Raw genomic sequence first — 16,954 nt, forward strand, 5'->3', positions numbered from 1 at the left:
GGTAACATTCAAAAAAACCTTTGAATATTCCCCCTAAGTTTTCTTCTATTAATTTATAGTTTCAAGTCTTACATTTCAATGTTTAATAAATTTCGAGTTGATTTTTGTCCATGGTGACCTAAAGGTGTGATTTCTTTCTTCTGCATGTAGATATCCAGTTTGCCCAACATGATTTATTAAAGAGACTGTACTTTCCCCATGGTGTGTTCTTGGCATCTTTGTTGAAGATCAATTAATCATAAATGTGTGGATTTATTTCTGGGTTCTCAAATTTGTTCCATTAGTCTATGTGTTTGTTTTTATACCAGTATCATGTGTTTTTTATTACTATAGTTTGTAGCAGAATTTCAAATCAGGCAGTGTGATTTGACTTGTTTATTTTGCTCAAGATTGATTTTATTGTCTTTTGTGGTTTCATTGAATTTTGAGATTTCTTTTCTAAATCTGTGAAATATATCATTAGAATTTGGGTACATATTACGTTGAATCTGAGGGTTGCTTTGGGTAGTATGGGCAATTTAACAATATTAATTCTTCTAATCCATGAACTTAGGATATCATTCAATTTCTTTGAGTCTTCTTCAATTTCTGTCATCAAATTTTTCTTTCATCCTATTTTTATAATTTTCAGTGCACACATGTTACCCCTTTGATTAAATTTATTCTTGTTTTTTTTTTTTTTTTTTTTTTTTTTGGTGCTGGGGATCGAACCAAGGGCCTTGTGCTTGCAAGGCAAGCACTCTGCCGACTGAGCTATCTCCCCAGCCCCCAATTTATTCTTAACAATTGTGTTTTCTTTGTACTATGAATGGTGTGTTTTCTGATCCCTTAAATAGGTCATAGTGTATAGAAATGCTACTGATTTTTTTATATGTTGTTTTTTGTGTCAGTTGTATCTGTGTTGAATTCAGTTTGCTAGTATTTTGTTGAGGATCATTCTGTCTATATTTTTCAGGGATATTGGCCTGTAATTTTCTCTTCTTGTAGTGTCCCTTTTTGGCTTTTAGTGTCAGGCTAATATTGGCCTCATACAATGAGTTTGGAAGTTTTCCCTTCTTTTAAATTCTTCGAAAATTTGAGAAGAATTGGTAATTCTTTTAAGGTTGGGTAAAGTTCAATAACGAAACCATTAGATCCTGAATTTTTCTTTGATGGTGGACTTTTCATTACTGGTTCAATCCCCTTACTCATTATTGGTCTATTTATATTTTCTGTATCTTTCCGATTCAGTTTTGTTGACTGTGTGCCTGGGAATTTATACATTTCTTTTAGGTTATCCAATCTGTGCACATGTAATTTTTCATAGTAGTCTCTTATGGTCCTTTGAATTTATGTGGTATCAGCTATATTTCATTTAGTTTCTGATTTTATTTATTTGTCTTATCTCTTTTTTTCTTAGTTTAGCAAACTTTAGTTGCTTTTTTATAAAAAAAGCAATTTTATTGGTCTTCTCTGTTGTTTTTCTAATCTTTACTTCATTTATTTCAGCTTTGATCTTGATTATTTCCTTCCTTCTTCCTTCTTCCTTCCTCCAAAGAAGTTTGAACAATTCTTTTTCTAGTTGCTTGAAATATAATGTTAGCTTGTTTATTTGAGATCTTTTTTTGATGCATGCATTTATTGCTATAAGCTTCCCTCTTAAAACTACTTTTGTTGCATCTCTTAATTTTTGGTAAACCGTGTTTTCATTTGTGTTTGCCTTAGGATATTTCTAAAGTTTATTTTTAATTTCTTCTTTTTTTTGGGAGCATGTTGTTTAGTTTTTACATGTCTGTGAATTTACCAAAATTCCTACTTTTGATTTCTAGTTTGTTACCACTGTAGTCAGAAAAGATATCTACCATGATTATGATCTTCTTAAATTTGTTAAAATTTATTTTGTGGTTTAACATATAATCTATCCTGAAAAATGTTCCATGTGCATTTGAGAAAAATGTGTATTCTGCTCTTTTTGGGTAGAATTTTCCATATATGTCTGTCAGGTCTATTTGGTCCAACTGTAGTTCAAGTCCAATGTTTCTTTATTTATTTTCCATCTGGATGAACCACCATTGTGGAAAGTGTGGAAAGTCTCCTACTACTCTTGTATTGCAGTTTCTCTTTCTTCAGGTCTATTAATATTTGATTTATACATTTAAGTGCTCTGAGGTTGAACACATATATATTTAAAATATATTTACAATTATTATATCTTCTTAATGAATTGATCCATTTATCATAATATAATGACTTTCTTTTTCTTCTTTTACAGTTTTTAACTTAAAACCTTTTGTAAGGATATAAATACAGCTACTGTAGAGAAGTTCAAGTTTTCCCTCTGAAGGTTCAATAATTGAGTCTGCTGAAATAAACTGACAATAGACATATTACAGTAGAAAAAGTTTACAAATTTATCAGTGTTCATGGGAGTCACACAAAATATAAAACTCAAAGAAATGCCAGATGGTTGAAGTTTAAATAACCTCCTCATAGGTAAGAGGACATAGGGGCTATAAGAAATTTTTAGAGGGTAGTAAATTTTTTTTTTTTTTTTAGAAGAGATAAATGTGCCCCCAAAATAGGCAATGTCCTGGGATAAAGTTCTTCTGGGCTCTAAGGGTGGTGTTTTATTTTCAGTCTCTTATTCTGGGATATAAGTTTAATCTTCCTTGGTTAATGAAATTTTAATATAACTGAAACAATAGTATTCCTCTTTGTCTGATTTGATCTTTAGGTAGAAAAGAGAACTTCAGAGAAAGTTCTTCCTTGTGCTTCAGGATTAAAAGAGGATTGAGGATGGGCATTGGGGAAAAGTCTTAGAGACCTTGAGGTTCCTTCTTTAGTTCATCATGTTAAAGTGTCATGCTTTGGACTATCATTTTCTGATCCCCAACACTACCCTTGCTTCCTTTCAGTTTTCAATTTCAGCAAATATCTTTTTCCATCATTTAATTTTCATCTAAGCTTCTGTTCCTTTCTTTTCCTTCTCGAGTTCCAACTTGAATACTTGCTCTTTTAATGCTGTTCATAAATTCCACAAGCTTTCTTTACTTCTGTACATTCTCTTACAAGTTGAAGTTTGAGTAGAAAAGAAATCTTGAAGTGTTGAGTAGAAAGTTTTACATAAGGAAAACAGAATTAACCCAACATTTGACTATATAACAACTAATATACTCAGTTCTCTTTTTGTAAACTGTTTCCTCCTAAGTTAGGTCATTTGATATTTAAAATAATCCTGTAAAATTAGTATTTAACTCTAGGTGGCCATGAGAAGTTGCACCTTTAAGGATTGACCTCAATCTGGTTTTTTGGTACTTTTTTTAGTTGTTGATGGACCTTCATTATTTATTTATTTATATGTGGTGCTGAGAATCAAACTCAGTGCCTTACACATGCTAGCCAAGCGCTCCACCCTTGACCCACAACCCCAGTCCCTCAATCTGTTTTTTGAATGGGGAGGCCTGCAGACTAAAAATACCCTGTTCCTTTTTTTCTTTTCTTCTTCTTTTTTTTTTTTTTCAGATTGTGTTAATTTCTTCTGTTCTTAATTATTTTGGCAAAGAGAAAGTTCCCAAGAAGACCCAGTATTTCTGGTTTACTGTGGCCCTATGAACTTTCAGTCCCACATCTCTCATTGTTCTCTCTGTAGAAAACTCTCACTTTCACTTCACAGATGTCCTTTCCAAGAATGGGCTATTTGAAGGCAGAGCTCCTGGTCTTTGTGGGAGGACACCAGGACTTCTAGTTATTTTGATACAACCCAAAGCAACCCTACTAGGACAAGAACTCTCACAACCAGTGTTTCAAACTAGTAAACTTATAGACTTTATTTCCTCTCACACATTTTGGTCTCCAAAGGAGTAGTAAAGTGCAAAACTACCCAAGTAGCGATGGGGGAAATTATTCTATACCAATAAGATTACCAGCTATCAGGTTTGTCCATCTTTCTATGAACGTGAGCAGGCAAGAAAAAGCTGGAAAACCAGAGTGAAGAAGCCTTTAAGATGGTCCCAGTCCCAACCATAGCCTGACTACAATTGCTTAGAGACCTCTAGCTGATTAGATCATTAGATCAGCCAAGGTAGGTGAGAAAAATAAATTATCATCTGTTTTAAGCTGTGCTTGGGGTTATATTTTATACAGCATTAGATAACAGGAATAAGGCCTTAAGACATTGTAGAATCCATTGGAAGCATGATACTAATAAGCTGCAGTTGTTTCATGAAAACTTTGGTGAAATGTAAATTGTTTACACTGCTGCTGAAGTGAATGGTGTCCTTGTGAGGAAGTTACTTAAAATGTACTCCCTTTCAGCATGTTTCTGTCTCAGACGTGTATTCGCATGAGAAGCCATGGAATTGATCTCACTCCCTTTACCAGGTGTGGCCTTGGGGAGGACAAGACCATGGGACGTGAGGGCAATCTTCTGGGAAAGTTTTTCCTTCTTGATAAAAGGAGATTGAAGAGGGTCAAGTCTTCCCTTCCAGTCTCTTGAGGGTGCTTTGCTCAGAGTTCCCAAAGCAATAAGTGGACACTTTCCTAAAGAATTTGATCCATGATCTGTTGGATTGACTCATATTTAAGGTTTTTTGGAAGCAAATTTGTTTCTTTTAAGCCTAATTCTAAATTCAGTTCTCAAAACAGTTTGTGCCTAAGTAAATCTCAATGCTGCTTTCTGTTTAATTTCCTAAAAAAATAAAATTCAATGGAAATGCGCTTACTGGTATTTATTTGACATTGCCTTACAATGAATGGAAATGCGTAGTTATTCCTCTTTTTCCCCTTGGGATCATTTTATATTATGGAAATTACCCAGGATGTTTTCTAATAAAATAAAAATAATAGAACAAAAATGTTATCTAGGTTTTCTCAGGTCTGTCTTACAAAATTTGTTATCAGGAAACATCTACTAAAATAGAATATTAGTATATACATCAAAACAGCATTTCTTAAATGCTTTAAGTTTAAGGAAGGTCTAAGAGATGGAATTTAAGAGAATAAAATATTTTGAAAAGAAAACACTACTCTGTAAAAAGATTTTCTCATTTTATAAGTATTTTATAAAATGTTGTTTGTGTTTGTATAGCACTCTTCTACCAAATTCACTTATTTCATTTTATTTTTGTGTGGTACTGGGAATTGAATTTAGGCAACTGCTCTACTGCTACTGGAGATGGGAACGTCTGACTCAGTGAAGGTAGAAAAGAAATCGAGTCAAGTTTTGGGAGCACACACCCAGGCAAGGCTTTAGTTGGAGTGTCAGCTGAAGGGAAATAGCACTGATCTGACTGATGAACAAAGGGAGATGCAAACTTGTTATTAATTTGCTGGGGTGGGCTAAATTCTGTTTTTTTTTTTTTTTTTTTTTTTTTTTTTTTTTTTTTTCCCATTTGCCAGGGTCCCAGATCCAAAAGATGTTTCTTCTTGCTCAAGACTCGGACCACTTGGTGGTCACAACTTGTCCCATGAACTGCTGGGTTACTCTTGTAGTCAGTGCAACCAATCCTGTGAAAATATCCTAGCCTGTGACTTGATCCTAACCTTATGATAGAGTGAGAGGATTTTAGGTTCTTGGGTTGCTAGGGGCTGAAACAACTCATAGGTTGGAAGAAAAGAAGAACAAAATACATACTGGCTCCAATGGGCAATCAATATATCTACATGCAGGGCTGAATAGATTTTGACCCAAAAGTTAAGGCAGCAAAGGGGCCAGACAATATGAAGCAGAAATGCTGTTCTATTCACTCATGGGACATCTGCAGGCCCAAGTGAAGAGTCAGTTTTTTAAATAATATTTTTTAGATGTGGGTGGACACAATACCTTTATTTTATTTTTATGTGGTGCTGAAGATCAAACCCAGGGCCTCACGTGTGCTAGGTGAGCGCTCTACCACTGAGCCACAACCCCAGCTCGGACAGTCAGTGTTTTTAACCTTCAAGTTCCTGAAAAGTAACCTCTGCAACAGTTATCATCATAACCTACACATCAGGGATGCTACCTTCAGAAAAGCTAGTGGGAAACTAATAACATGTTGTCTGGCTGTGTGACCTAAAAAATGAATTTCTTAAGTTCACTAAGAATAAGTGATGCTATAGAGTTTATTTAAGTTTTTTCCTTAATGACAACTTCATCTTGTACAAAAATTTTGCTTCTGTGGCTTTATCAGGGTCTCATGACAGATCTATTGAAAAGAGCACAAGGCAGAGAGGCAACATGCCTGCTACAAAGGTAACAGTTCTCTGCACCCAGGGGTTTATTTCATTGTCCCAGCCTTTCACCCCTGTCTCACTACCACTGAACTATATCAACCCGCTCCAAGCTTTTTTAAAAATTTTGAAACAGGGTCTCACTAAGTCACCCAGGCTCACCTCAAATTTTCAATTCTTCTACTTCAGCCTCCTGAGTTTCTGGTATTATAGGCATGTGCCACCACACTCTGACCCTTTTCTATTTTTAACTAAGTTACAAAAACTGTAAATGAACATCTGTATATGTGGGTAGGGATGGGGGTGAGGAGTGAGAATTAGATTAAATTATCTCCTTTGCAGCTATAAGATTCTATTGCTTCATTACAAATAATCCATAATTTTAATAGTTTATCAAGTACTTTGTATGAGGCATTGTCCTTCATGCCTTGTAAAGTAAATTGTTTGTCTGTCATACTAACTGAAAAAATAGTTCCAAATCAGGGGAAAATTTTTGACAATCAAATTCTAGAGTTTTAAACTAGAATTCTATATTTTAGCTACAAAAATGCATTATTGCTATGGCCCCAGTATTCTGAGAGATAAGGGGAAGGTCATCTTTGATTCAGGGACTGTTAGTTTTCCTATAATACCTATACTTTCCTTTTTTAATAGTCAGGTACACACATACTTAGAATCAAGGCTACATTTTCCAACTTCTCTCATAGCTAGCTTTAGCTTTATGTATTAGGCTTCTCTAGAGAGATAGGATATAGATGTAGATATGCGAGAGGGGATTTACTGGGGGAATTTGCTGACACAGTTACAGAGGCTCAATTCCATGATGGGTCTTCTAAAACTGGAGAATGAGACAAGCTAGTAATGTGACTCAGTTCAAGGCCAAAGGTTTTAGAATCAGAGGGCAATGGGACTCTTGGTCCAACACCAAAGGTCTGAGAACCTGGGCAGGGTTGGGGTGGGGTGCTAGTGCAAGTGCTGGAGTCCAAAGTTCAGAGAACCTGGAGTACTGATGTCCAAGGGACTATTAAAAAAGAGAGAGAGAGAGAGAGAGAGAGACAGAGACAGAGACAGAGACACAGAGAGAAATTGAATTTAACCCTTCTCTTCCATCAGGCCCTCAGCCAATGGAATGGTGATTGGGTGAGAATGGATATTATTCACTCTACCCATTCCATTATCTTCTGAAAATATCCTGAAAGACATACTCAGAAATAATGCTTTATTAGGTACTTGGGTATCCAGTCAGGTTGACATCTAAAATTAAACATCACACCATATGACTAAGTTCTGGTCAGTGGAGTGGAAACAGAAACGTTGTATGATAACTTGTAGGAACCTATCTCATGAGACTTTAGATAATCATATTCTACTGTTTTTGCTGATTCCTTGGGAAGGGACTTTTGTACCACAAAGTGACATATGCTAAATAATTCTTGTATGTTCCAGGATGATACAGCATGATAGACAGCTAGGTTTTTGTGCATTTGATTTTTTTTAGAAGTTTAAAGCCATTGAATTGATGAATTGAAGTAAACAGGACATGAAGTAAAGATATCAGAAATGGAAAATCCATATGCAACAGAATGAAACTAAACCCATATCTCTCACCATGCACGAAACTAAACTCAAAATGGATTAAGGATCTCGGAATCAGACCAGAGACCTTGCATCTTATAGAAGAAAAAGTAGGTCCAGAGCTTCAACATGTTGGCTTAGGACCAGACTTCCTTAACAGGACTCCCATAGCACAAGAAATAAAAGCAAGAATTAATAACTGGGATAGATTCAAACTAAAAAGCTTTCTCTCAGCAAAGGAAACTATCAGCAATGCGAAGAAAGAGCCTACAGAGTGGGAGAAAATCTTTGCCAATCATACTTCAGATAGAGCGCTAATCTCCAGAATCTATAAAGAACTCAAAAAACTCTACACCAAGAATGTAAATAATCCAATCGACAAATGGGCTAAGGAAATGAATAGACACTTCACAGAAGAAGACCTACAAGCAATCAACAAACATATGGAAAAATGTTCAACATCTCTAGTAATAAGAGAAATGCAAATCAAAACCACCCTAAGATTCCATCTCACCCCAATTAGAATGGCGATTATCAAGAATACAAGCAACAACAGGTGTTGGCGAGGATGTGGGGAGAAAGGTACACTCTTACATTGCTGGTGGGGTTGCAAATTAGTGCAGCCACTCTGGAAAGCAGTATGGAGACTCCTTAGAAAACTTGGAATGGAACCACCATTTGACCCAGCTATCCCACTCCTTGGCCTATACCCAAAGGACTTAAAATCAGCATATTACAGAGATACAGCTACATCAATGTTCATAGCTGCTCAGTTCACAATAGCCAGATTGTGGAACCAACTTAGATGTCCTTCAACTGATGAATGGATAAAGAAACTGTGGTATATATATACACAATGGAATATTACTCAACCATAAAGAATGATAAAATTATGGCATTTGCAGGCAAATGGATGAAATTGGAGAATATCATGCTAAGTGAGATAAGCCAATCTCAAAAAACCAATGGACGAATGATATCGCTAATAAGTGGATGATGACACATAATGGGGGGTGGGAGGGGTTAGTGTTAGGGTTAGAGTTAGGGTTAGGGAGGGGGGCAAGAATGGAGGAAGGAAGGACTGTATAGAGGGAAAAGAGGGGTGGGAGGGGTGGGGGGGAAGGGGAAAAAATAACAGAATGAATCAAACAGCATTACCCTATGTAAATTTATGATTTCACAAATGGTACGCCTTTACTCCATGTACAAACAGAGAAACAACATGTATCCCTTTTGTTTATAATAATAAAAAAATATTAAAAAAAAAGAAATGGAACAGATCAGTGAAGTCTGTGCTGATCTTTGAGTCATTGAAGAATTAATAAGCCACTCTGCTAAAACAAAAAATGCTTGTTCTTAATATGTAACAGTCCTATTCATTTATAAACTTGATTTTCAGGATTCTCTCTCTCTCTTTCTCTCTCTCTTTCTCTCCTTCTCTCTCTCTCTCTTTTCTCCCAATTTCTAGTACATCCCCATTCACTTTCTTCCTCCCTTCCCCTGATCCCCTTCCTATACTCTACTGGTTCTTCTGTTTGTTTATTGTTTTTTAAATTGGTGCATTATAGCTATATATAAAAGTGGAATTCATCATGATGTATTCATACATGCATATAGCATAAATTGGTTAATTTCATCTCATAGTTGCCTCTCTTACTCACCCCTGCATTCTCCCTGTGGGCCCCCTCTTTTATTCCTCTGTTCTCCTTTTTATTTTCATGATACCACTCCCTGCTTTTCATTTCTCTCTAGCTTCCACAAATGGGAGAAAACATTCAATCTTCGACTTTGTAAGTCTGGCTTATTTCACTTAACATGATCTCCAATTCCATCCATTACCAGCAAATACCATAATTTCATTCTTCTTTATGGTGGAGTAAAACTCCATTGTGTATGTATGTATACCACATTTTCTTTATCACTCATCTGTTGATGAATACCTAGGCTGTATCCATAACTTGGCTATTGTGAATTGCACTGCTATAAACTTTGGTATGCATGTATCAGTATAGTATGCTGATGTTAGCTCTTTTGAACAAATACCAAGGAGTGGGATAGCAGGGTTATATAGTAATTCCATTCCTAGCCTTTTGATTAAAATCTATACTGCTTTCCAAAGTGGTTGTGCCAATTTTCAGTTCTACCAACAGTGTATAAGCATACCTTTCCCCCTGCATTATCACCAGCAATTATTGTTATTTGTATTCAGGATTGCTATTCTAATTGGAATGAAATGTTTTTCAGGATTCTTAAGGTCATCTACCACTTCCTTGGAAAGAACAACTCACAATTTAATATGCTTCACTGCCATACAACTTACTTTCTGACTCATTGTTTAAATTTTCTCCTTTTTAATCATTACATGATTAATTTTGGCAACTTTCAAAACTAGAACTTATCTATGAATTCACCCTCTGTTTTTGTACTTTCTACTCTCTTAGTTTAAAATGTTCTTGTCTTATTCAGATAATTCACTCCTACAGACCAGAGGTCATCTCAAACCTCTCTCTTTCTAGGAGTCCATAATTTCCAGAAATCAGATTGAGATGTCCCTTCGTACATACCTCAACCAACACACTTATTACTCAATGTCATGGCTTTATTTACTTCTGTCTCTTCTCACTGGATAAAATCTTTAAAGTCATAGATTATGTCTTTAATTTCTTCATTACTAAATCCCAGTAAAGTGCCTATCTGTGATGGTCTGAATGCTTGTGTCCCCCACTGCACTTCAAAATTCATACGTTGAAACTTAGTTGAAACTTAATTCCTAATGTGATAGTATTAAGAGATGCAGTATTTGCGAACTGATTGGGTCATGAAGGCTACTGGTGAGCAGTCTGCCTTGAAGATTGGGATTAGTGCTTTTATAAAGAGTCTTGAGAGATCTGTGAACCCCTCTCACCATATGAGGACACTGTAAGATGTTACCTATGAAGTTGAACCCTCACCAGATGCAAATCTGCTAGTACTCAACCTTAGACTTGGGACGTTGACCTGTACAGAACAAAAGTGAAGACAAGGGGCAAATTCTCTCCCCGAAGCTGGAACACCCTTCTCCTGGTTCAGACACCTCCAGATTTTCTGTTCTTTGGACTCCAGCATTGACACCAGTGCTCCCCCATCTCCCAGGTTCTCAGGCCTTTGGTCTTGGACTGAGAGTTCCATTCTCAGCTCTTCTGGTTTTAAGTCCTTTGAATTTGGATTGAGTCTCCAGAACTGTGAGAAATAAATTTCCATCATTTATAAATTACACTGTGTAAGGTCTTTGGATATAGCAACTCCAATGAACTAAGACAATATCTTATAGAAAATTTGCAAATAAGTTCTTTTTCTTTTTTCCTCTTTCTGTGGTACTGGGGATTAAGCCCAGGGGAGCTCTATATACTGAGCCAAATCCCCAGTCCTTTTTATTTTTTATTTAAGTTGTCCAGGTCAGCCTCAAATCTGTAATCCTCCTACCTCAGCATTTTGAATAGTGAGATTAGAGGTGTGTACCACTGCCCCTGTTTCTTCTTTTAAACTGTATTTTTCTCAGATCTGAGATTCAAACAAATCTCAAACCACATTTTATTTAATATGCTTTAAAAGTTAGATTTAGTGAGGTGTAACTTACACATAATAAAGTTTACTATTTTATGCTGTATATTTTAATGAATTTTGGCAAATGCATATAGCCCTGTGACCACATCATAATTATGATTGATATAGAACATTTCCATTGCCTCCAAAAGTTCTACTTGTTTCTTTGAAGCCAGTCTCTTCCCCTGTCCCTACCCCTGGAAACTGCTGCTCTGATTTCTAGCTTTATGGGTTTGCCAGTGCTATACTCTTATATAAATGAAATCATTCCTTTGTTTTTTTTTTTTTTTTTTTTTTTTTTTTTTTTTTTTTTTAGTATTGGGGATTGAACCCAAGGCCCCCAGAATGCAAGGCAAGTACTCTAACATTGAGCCCCAGCCCTGCCTATGTTTCTTGGTGTCTGATTGTTTTTACTTAGCATCATGTACTAGAGATCCTAACATGTTGCACATATCAGTAGCTTCTTTCTTTTCCTGGCTAAGTGGTATCTGCCATATGCATGGTCTAAATGCATTTATCTACTTGATGGACATTATAGTTGTTTCTAGTTTTTGCCTATTATGGATACTGCTCTATAAACGTTCACATACAGGTTTTCATATGTGCATATAATTTCATTTCTCTTGAATTAATATATAGGATTGGGATTTTGGGATTTTACAGTGTATGTTTAACTTTATAATAAAATGCTAAACTTTTTCAAAGCTAATGCACCAACATTTCTGTAAATGCCATACATGCACTTTCCAATCCATAAAAACTTTAAAAATTAGTACAGCTGCCAGGAGTGGTGATGCATGCCTTTAATCCCTGTGGCTGAGGAGGATGAGGCAAGAGAATTGAAAGTTCAAAGCCAGCCTCACTCACCAACTTATTGAGGCCCTAAGCAACTTAGATCCTGTCTCAAAATAAAACATAAAAAGGGCTGGGAATGTGGCTTAGTTATTAAGTGCCCCTGGGTTCTATCCCTAGTACCAAAAAAACAAAAGAATATTGTAAGTATTCTCATTCTTGATTTTTGATTTTATATCTGTCAGATATTACTAAGTTATTTTAAAATGTGCAAAAATAAATGAATAGATGTACTGAAACCTAGCTATTTTTGTTCCCAGAATAGAAAGATGTTGAATAGGATACATTCCTCCCCAAATAATTCGTCTACTGTTATAGTTAGTGATACTTAAAGCTGAAGTATCGCTCCATTGTGGTCTCATTCAAGTAATGTTTCTGGAAATACTTTGTTATAATTCAAAGTCCCCAGGAAGCTTATCTGATGGGATTACTTCATCAGGGCTTATCAAAGCATTATTTTCCACAGGCTTTGCTATGAGTTGACTGGGAAGAGTCACTCAGAGTACAGGCATCTAAGACCAGGGACAGCAGGATGGAGGGTCCCTGCATGAGGTACCAAAGATGGGAAAAGCAGAAAATGACCATCAACCAGTGAGGTAGGACACTAGAACAAGAGACCTCTTTTATTCCTCTGCCAGCTGAGTCCATGGATTTGGGTTTAAGAGCTAATCATGAGCAAATCATGTAAATTCCTATTTAAATGTCTGATTATTTTTCTTTTAATCTAGGATGGTGGAAAATAATATCAACTCTGTCTACATTAAACAATTGTTATAGGCATTGAATTGAGGGGTACTCTTGATTGCAATATACATATATTTCCTTTATTTGGTCAAGTTTTAAAGGTACTCATCCTCCCTTTAATTCTCTTTTGTCTTTTGACTTTTGACTTTTACTCTATACCTACCAGATCAATGACATTCTTCTTCCAGATTAATTTAATCTCTTTTCCTGCCCCTTTAAAGCATCCCACACACTTAAGAGCAGGTTATCTGGGGCACCATCACATTTATTTCCACTGCAGTACAGAGAACAAAATTGCCAGGTTTTAGATGTGACTGGGAGGTGCCTTCAGTTTCAGGTTCTGTGATAGATCAAGGAACTCTCAGATTACATTGCAATGAACTTTAAGTGGTAGAAGGAAACTTCTTAATTTTTGAGAGGATATGAGACTCCTACTGTGACTTAATCATTGTCCAAAAGATAAGCACCAACATCTTTTCACAAGGCAGTTTAGTCATAGCCATTTATAAAAAGCCCACATTTTTCCTGGCAGCCTATATTCACTATCTATTTATAACTACATTTGTTTTGCCGCTTTTGCTTTCCAGCATAATGTTTGTTTATTAAAAAAAAAAAGATGTTGTGTAATCCTTTCAATGCCCCCTATGCTAGGAAAGATGAAATGAAGCTTGTTATGATTTTTTTTAATGGAATAAATGACTTGCTAGGGAAAACACATGTCCCAGCAGTGATATCATATGATGATTCCATGGCCCTATTGTTCTCTGGGGACCTGCTGTTTCCATAGGTCATCTAGCTCACAGGATGATTTTGCTTTCAAGTTGAGCCAATCTCAAAATTATGCTAAGTGTGAAGGCCAAGAATGTCTGAAGACAATAGTGCAAAGGAGATTCCTCTGTGCTTGGCAGCTCTTTCTCCAGACTGAGTGAAATGAATCAAACTTTCAATTTAAAGTCCTGTTAAATCTGATGTCAGTAAGAGGACTATTTGATTCTTGGTTAGGGCTTGGTTTAGCTTGCTCTTTAGCTATCAAATACCCAAGTCAACAGCCTACAGAAAATGACCAATAACTATGTGCTAAAGAAAGAGATTCATGAAAAACTTTTTCCCAATCAAACTGACAGTATAATCATAAAGTATTCACTTTCTAAAAGAAAAATATATTTCTGTTTAACTTCATAATAAAATGCTAATGTTTACATCCTACCAAAATTAACATGCTGAAACCCTAATCTTCAAAGTGGTAGTATTTAGAGATGGGGCCTTTGGAAGGTGGGTAGGCCAAGAGAGTAGAGCCTTTGTAAATGGGATTAGTGCCTTTAAAAGAAGAGACAACTGAGATCACATTTAAGCCCTTTCCTCTAACTTGTTTTGTCCTTTACTGTATGCTTCTGGCTAATATTCATAGGCCATGTCTTAGACTGGAGCGACCATCCTGGACCATGTGGTACTTTAAAATAGAGGCTTCCTATGTGGAGTAGTGAGGTAGAAAGAACCCGGTGCAGAATCCTCTGAGGCAGTAGAATGTCATTTGTGGGCACTCTTGGAAGAGAAATGATTACAAAGGACGGAGGCGATATACTCAAAGACTTCCAAAGGTGGACTTAAGAAGAAAGTAGATATTACTTGTCATAGGACCTAAGTCTACTGCATTGTGTTTGTCCTTTCATTTGCATTCATTGACCTGTGAACATGGATCTGATGCTGCTTAAGCTGCATCAAATGGACGCTGGAGCTACCTCTCCCTTTTGCTTGTTCTGAAACAGGAATGAAAGGCACTGTGGCACTGTCTTCTTCACAGCTCTGTCAGTTTTACTGGTAGTGTTGGGTGGGCCAGGAACATATAGTTGCATATGTCACTGCCGATGTATGGCAAAGTTTTGTTTTGCTCTTCCTTCCTTCCTTCTTTCCTTTCTTCCTCCCTTCCCTTCCCTTCCCTTTCCTTCCCTTCCTTTCCCTTCCTTCTTTCCTTCCAGAAGTCCAGGTTGGCCTCAAATTTGTGATCCTTCTACTTCAGACGCTGGAGTAGCTGGGATTACAGGTGTGTGCCACTATGCTTGGAGAACCTTAACTTTAAAAGATTGCCAATGCAGATATATTGTGATAGGCAACAGCCTTTCAGGCTCCATTCCAATTCCATTCTTGAGATAGTGAGGCAGTAAGTTCTAACATGTTTTACAAAATTATTGGCATGCCTGGGAAGAGGGTACAAGGAATACTTGGAGGAAGACCAGGTAGGGAGCTGGCACCTGGATTCTAGTTCCGATATTGCTCATAAGGACATGGTATTGAGTAAGTTACTTAACTGCTTGGGTTTCAGATTTTGTAAACATGAAATGCTGTGTGTGTGAGTGTGTGTGTGTGTGTGTGTGTGTGTGTGTGTGTGTGTTTTACTGGGATTTGAACCCAGGGGCACTCTACTACTGAGCTATATCCCCTACTCTTTTAAAAAGTTTTTAATTTTGAGGCAAGGTCTAACTAAGTTACCCACACTGGCCTTGAAGTTGTGATCCTCCTACCTCAGCCTCCCCAGTAGGTGGGATTATAAGTGTGTTTCACTACACCTCACATCATTGCTTTTCATACTTTTTTCCAGATTCTTATTATTTTTGGGGGGTTCTGAACAAATGGGTGTAAATGTCTTAAGTAACTGGTATAATGCATGTTTAAGCAAAATTTTTCTTAAAAATAGACAGCAGTTTAGATGTTACCAGACTCTTCATTAACATGACCAATATTGGGACTCATATGTGTATATGAAATATAACAAATTATCAGGAATGTGATCTGGTTCCCAGCTAAATATGTTAATATCTTGTCTTTTTAAATGTACCTAAAATATTTATTAAACATTTGTTAAAAAGTAAGCACAAATTAGTTTATACAGCTGTCTTGTTCATTGGACTTAATGATGTCAATTTAATCTGAGGTGGATGTGTCAACATTCCAGGACCCGAACTCTTCACCCTAGATTATTATCAGCAAAGCAAAACAATTTCTCAAACAATGGTTGTTCACAGGATGTTAAGCCTAAATATTGGGTACCATATGCCTATTTTCCCTCCTCTCTTTTAAATGAAATGCCTAGCCCAAGAACCCTTCCCTGTGAACAATCATAGGTAAAAATTTTGTTTCATGGAAGAGAGCAGAATATGTGAACCCAGAGTAGCTATTATACAGTCTTATGAGAGACTTATAAAGTGGTTTACTCTAAACAGAAGAGTTGAGGCACTTCAATTCCTTCTTTTTTAAAATTTACATTTTATTTATTTATATGATAGAATATTACTAAGCCTTAGAGAAGAATGAAATTATGGCATTTGCTGGTAAATGGATGGAGCTGGAGTATATCATGCTAAGTGAAATAAGTCAATCCCCAAAAACCAAAGGCTGAATGTTTTCTCTGATATGTGGATGCTAATTCAAAAAAGGAGGGTGGGCAAGGGAAGAATAAAGTTACTTTAGATTAGGTAGAGTGGAGTGAAGGGTGGGGAAGGGGTATAGGAGTAGGAAGAAGAGTAGAATGAATTACACATTATTACCCTATTCACATATATAACTATATGACTGGTGGGATTCTACATCATGTACAACCAGAAGAATGATAAATTTTACTCTATCTATATATGATGTATCAAAGTGCATTCTACTGTCATGTATAACTAATTAGAACAAATAAAAAAATTTTAAAAAGACATCATTGTTTTTTAAAATAAAAATTCATCTGTTGACTATAAATATGGTAAAAAATTATTTGTATTGCATCAGAAGAAATAAGCATTTTTTTCTCATCTTTGGATATATATTTTAGTATCAGTGTTAGTAAGAACAAAAACCAAGCAGCATCTCAAGTGTCTTTTGCCAAATGAAACTGTATTGTTTCTGTTTCGTTTACATTTGAAAGTCAGTGACAACAGTGAGCTAAATTCTTTCTGGGTGTATATGGAAGTGGGAGGGGTAGAGGTTGGGAAAGCAGGTGGACATGGGTTTGGCTCTGGATTTGACTGTTCAGCTC

Source organism: Sciurus carolinensis, chromosome 7 (genome assembly GCF_902686445.1).
Source record: "Sciurus carolinensis chromosome 7, mSciCar1.2, whole genome shotgun sequence".
Classification (NCBI taxonomy): domain Eukaryota; kingdom Metazoa; phylum Chordata; class Mammalia; order Rodentia; family Sciuridae; genus Sciurus; species Sciurus carolinensis.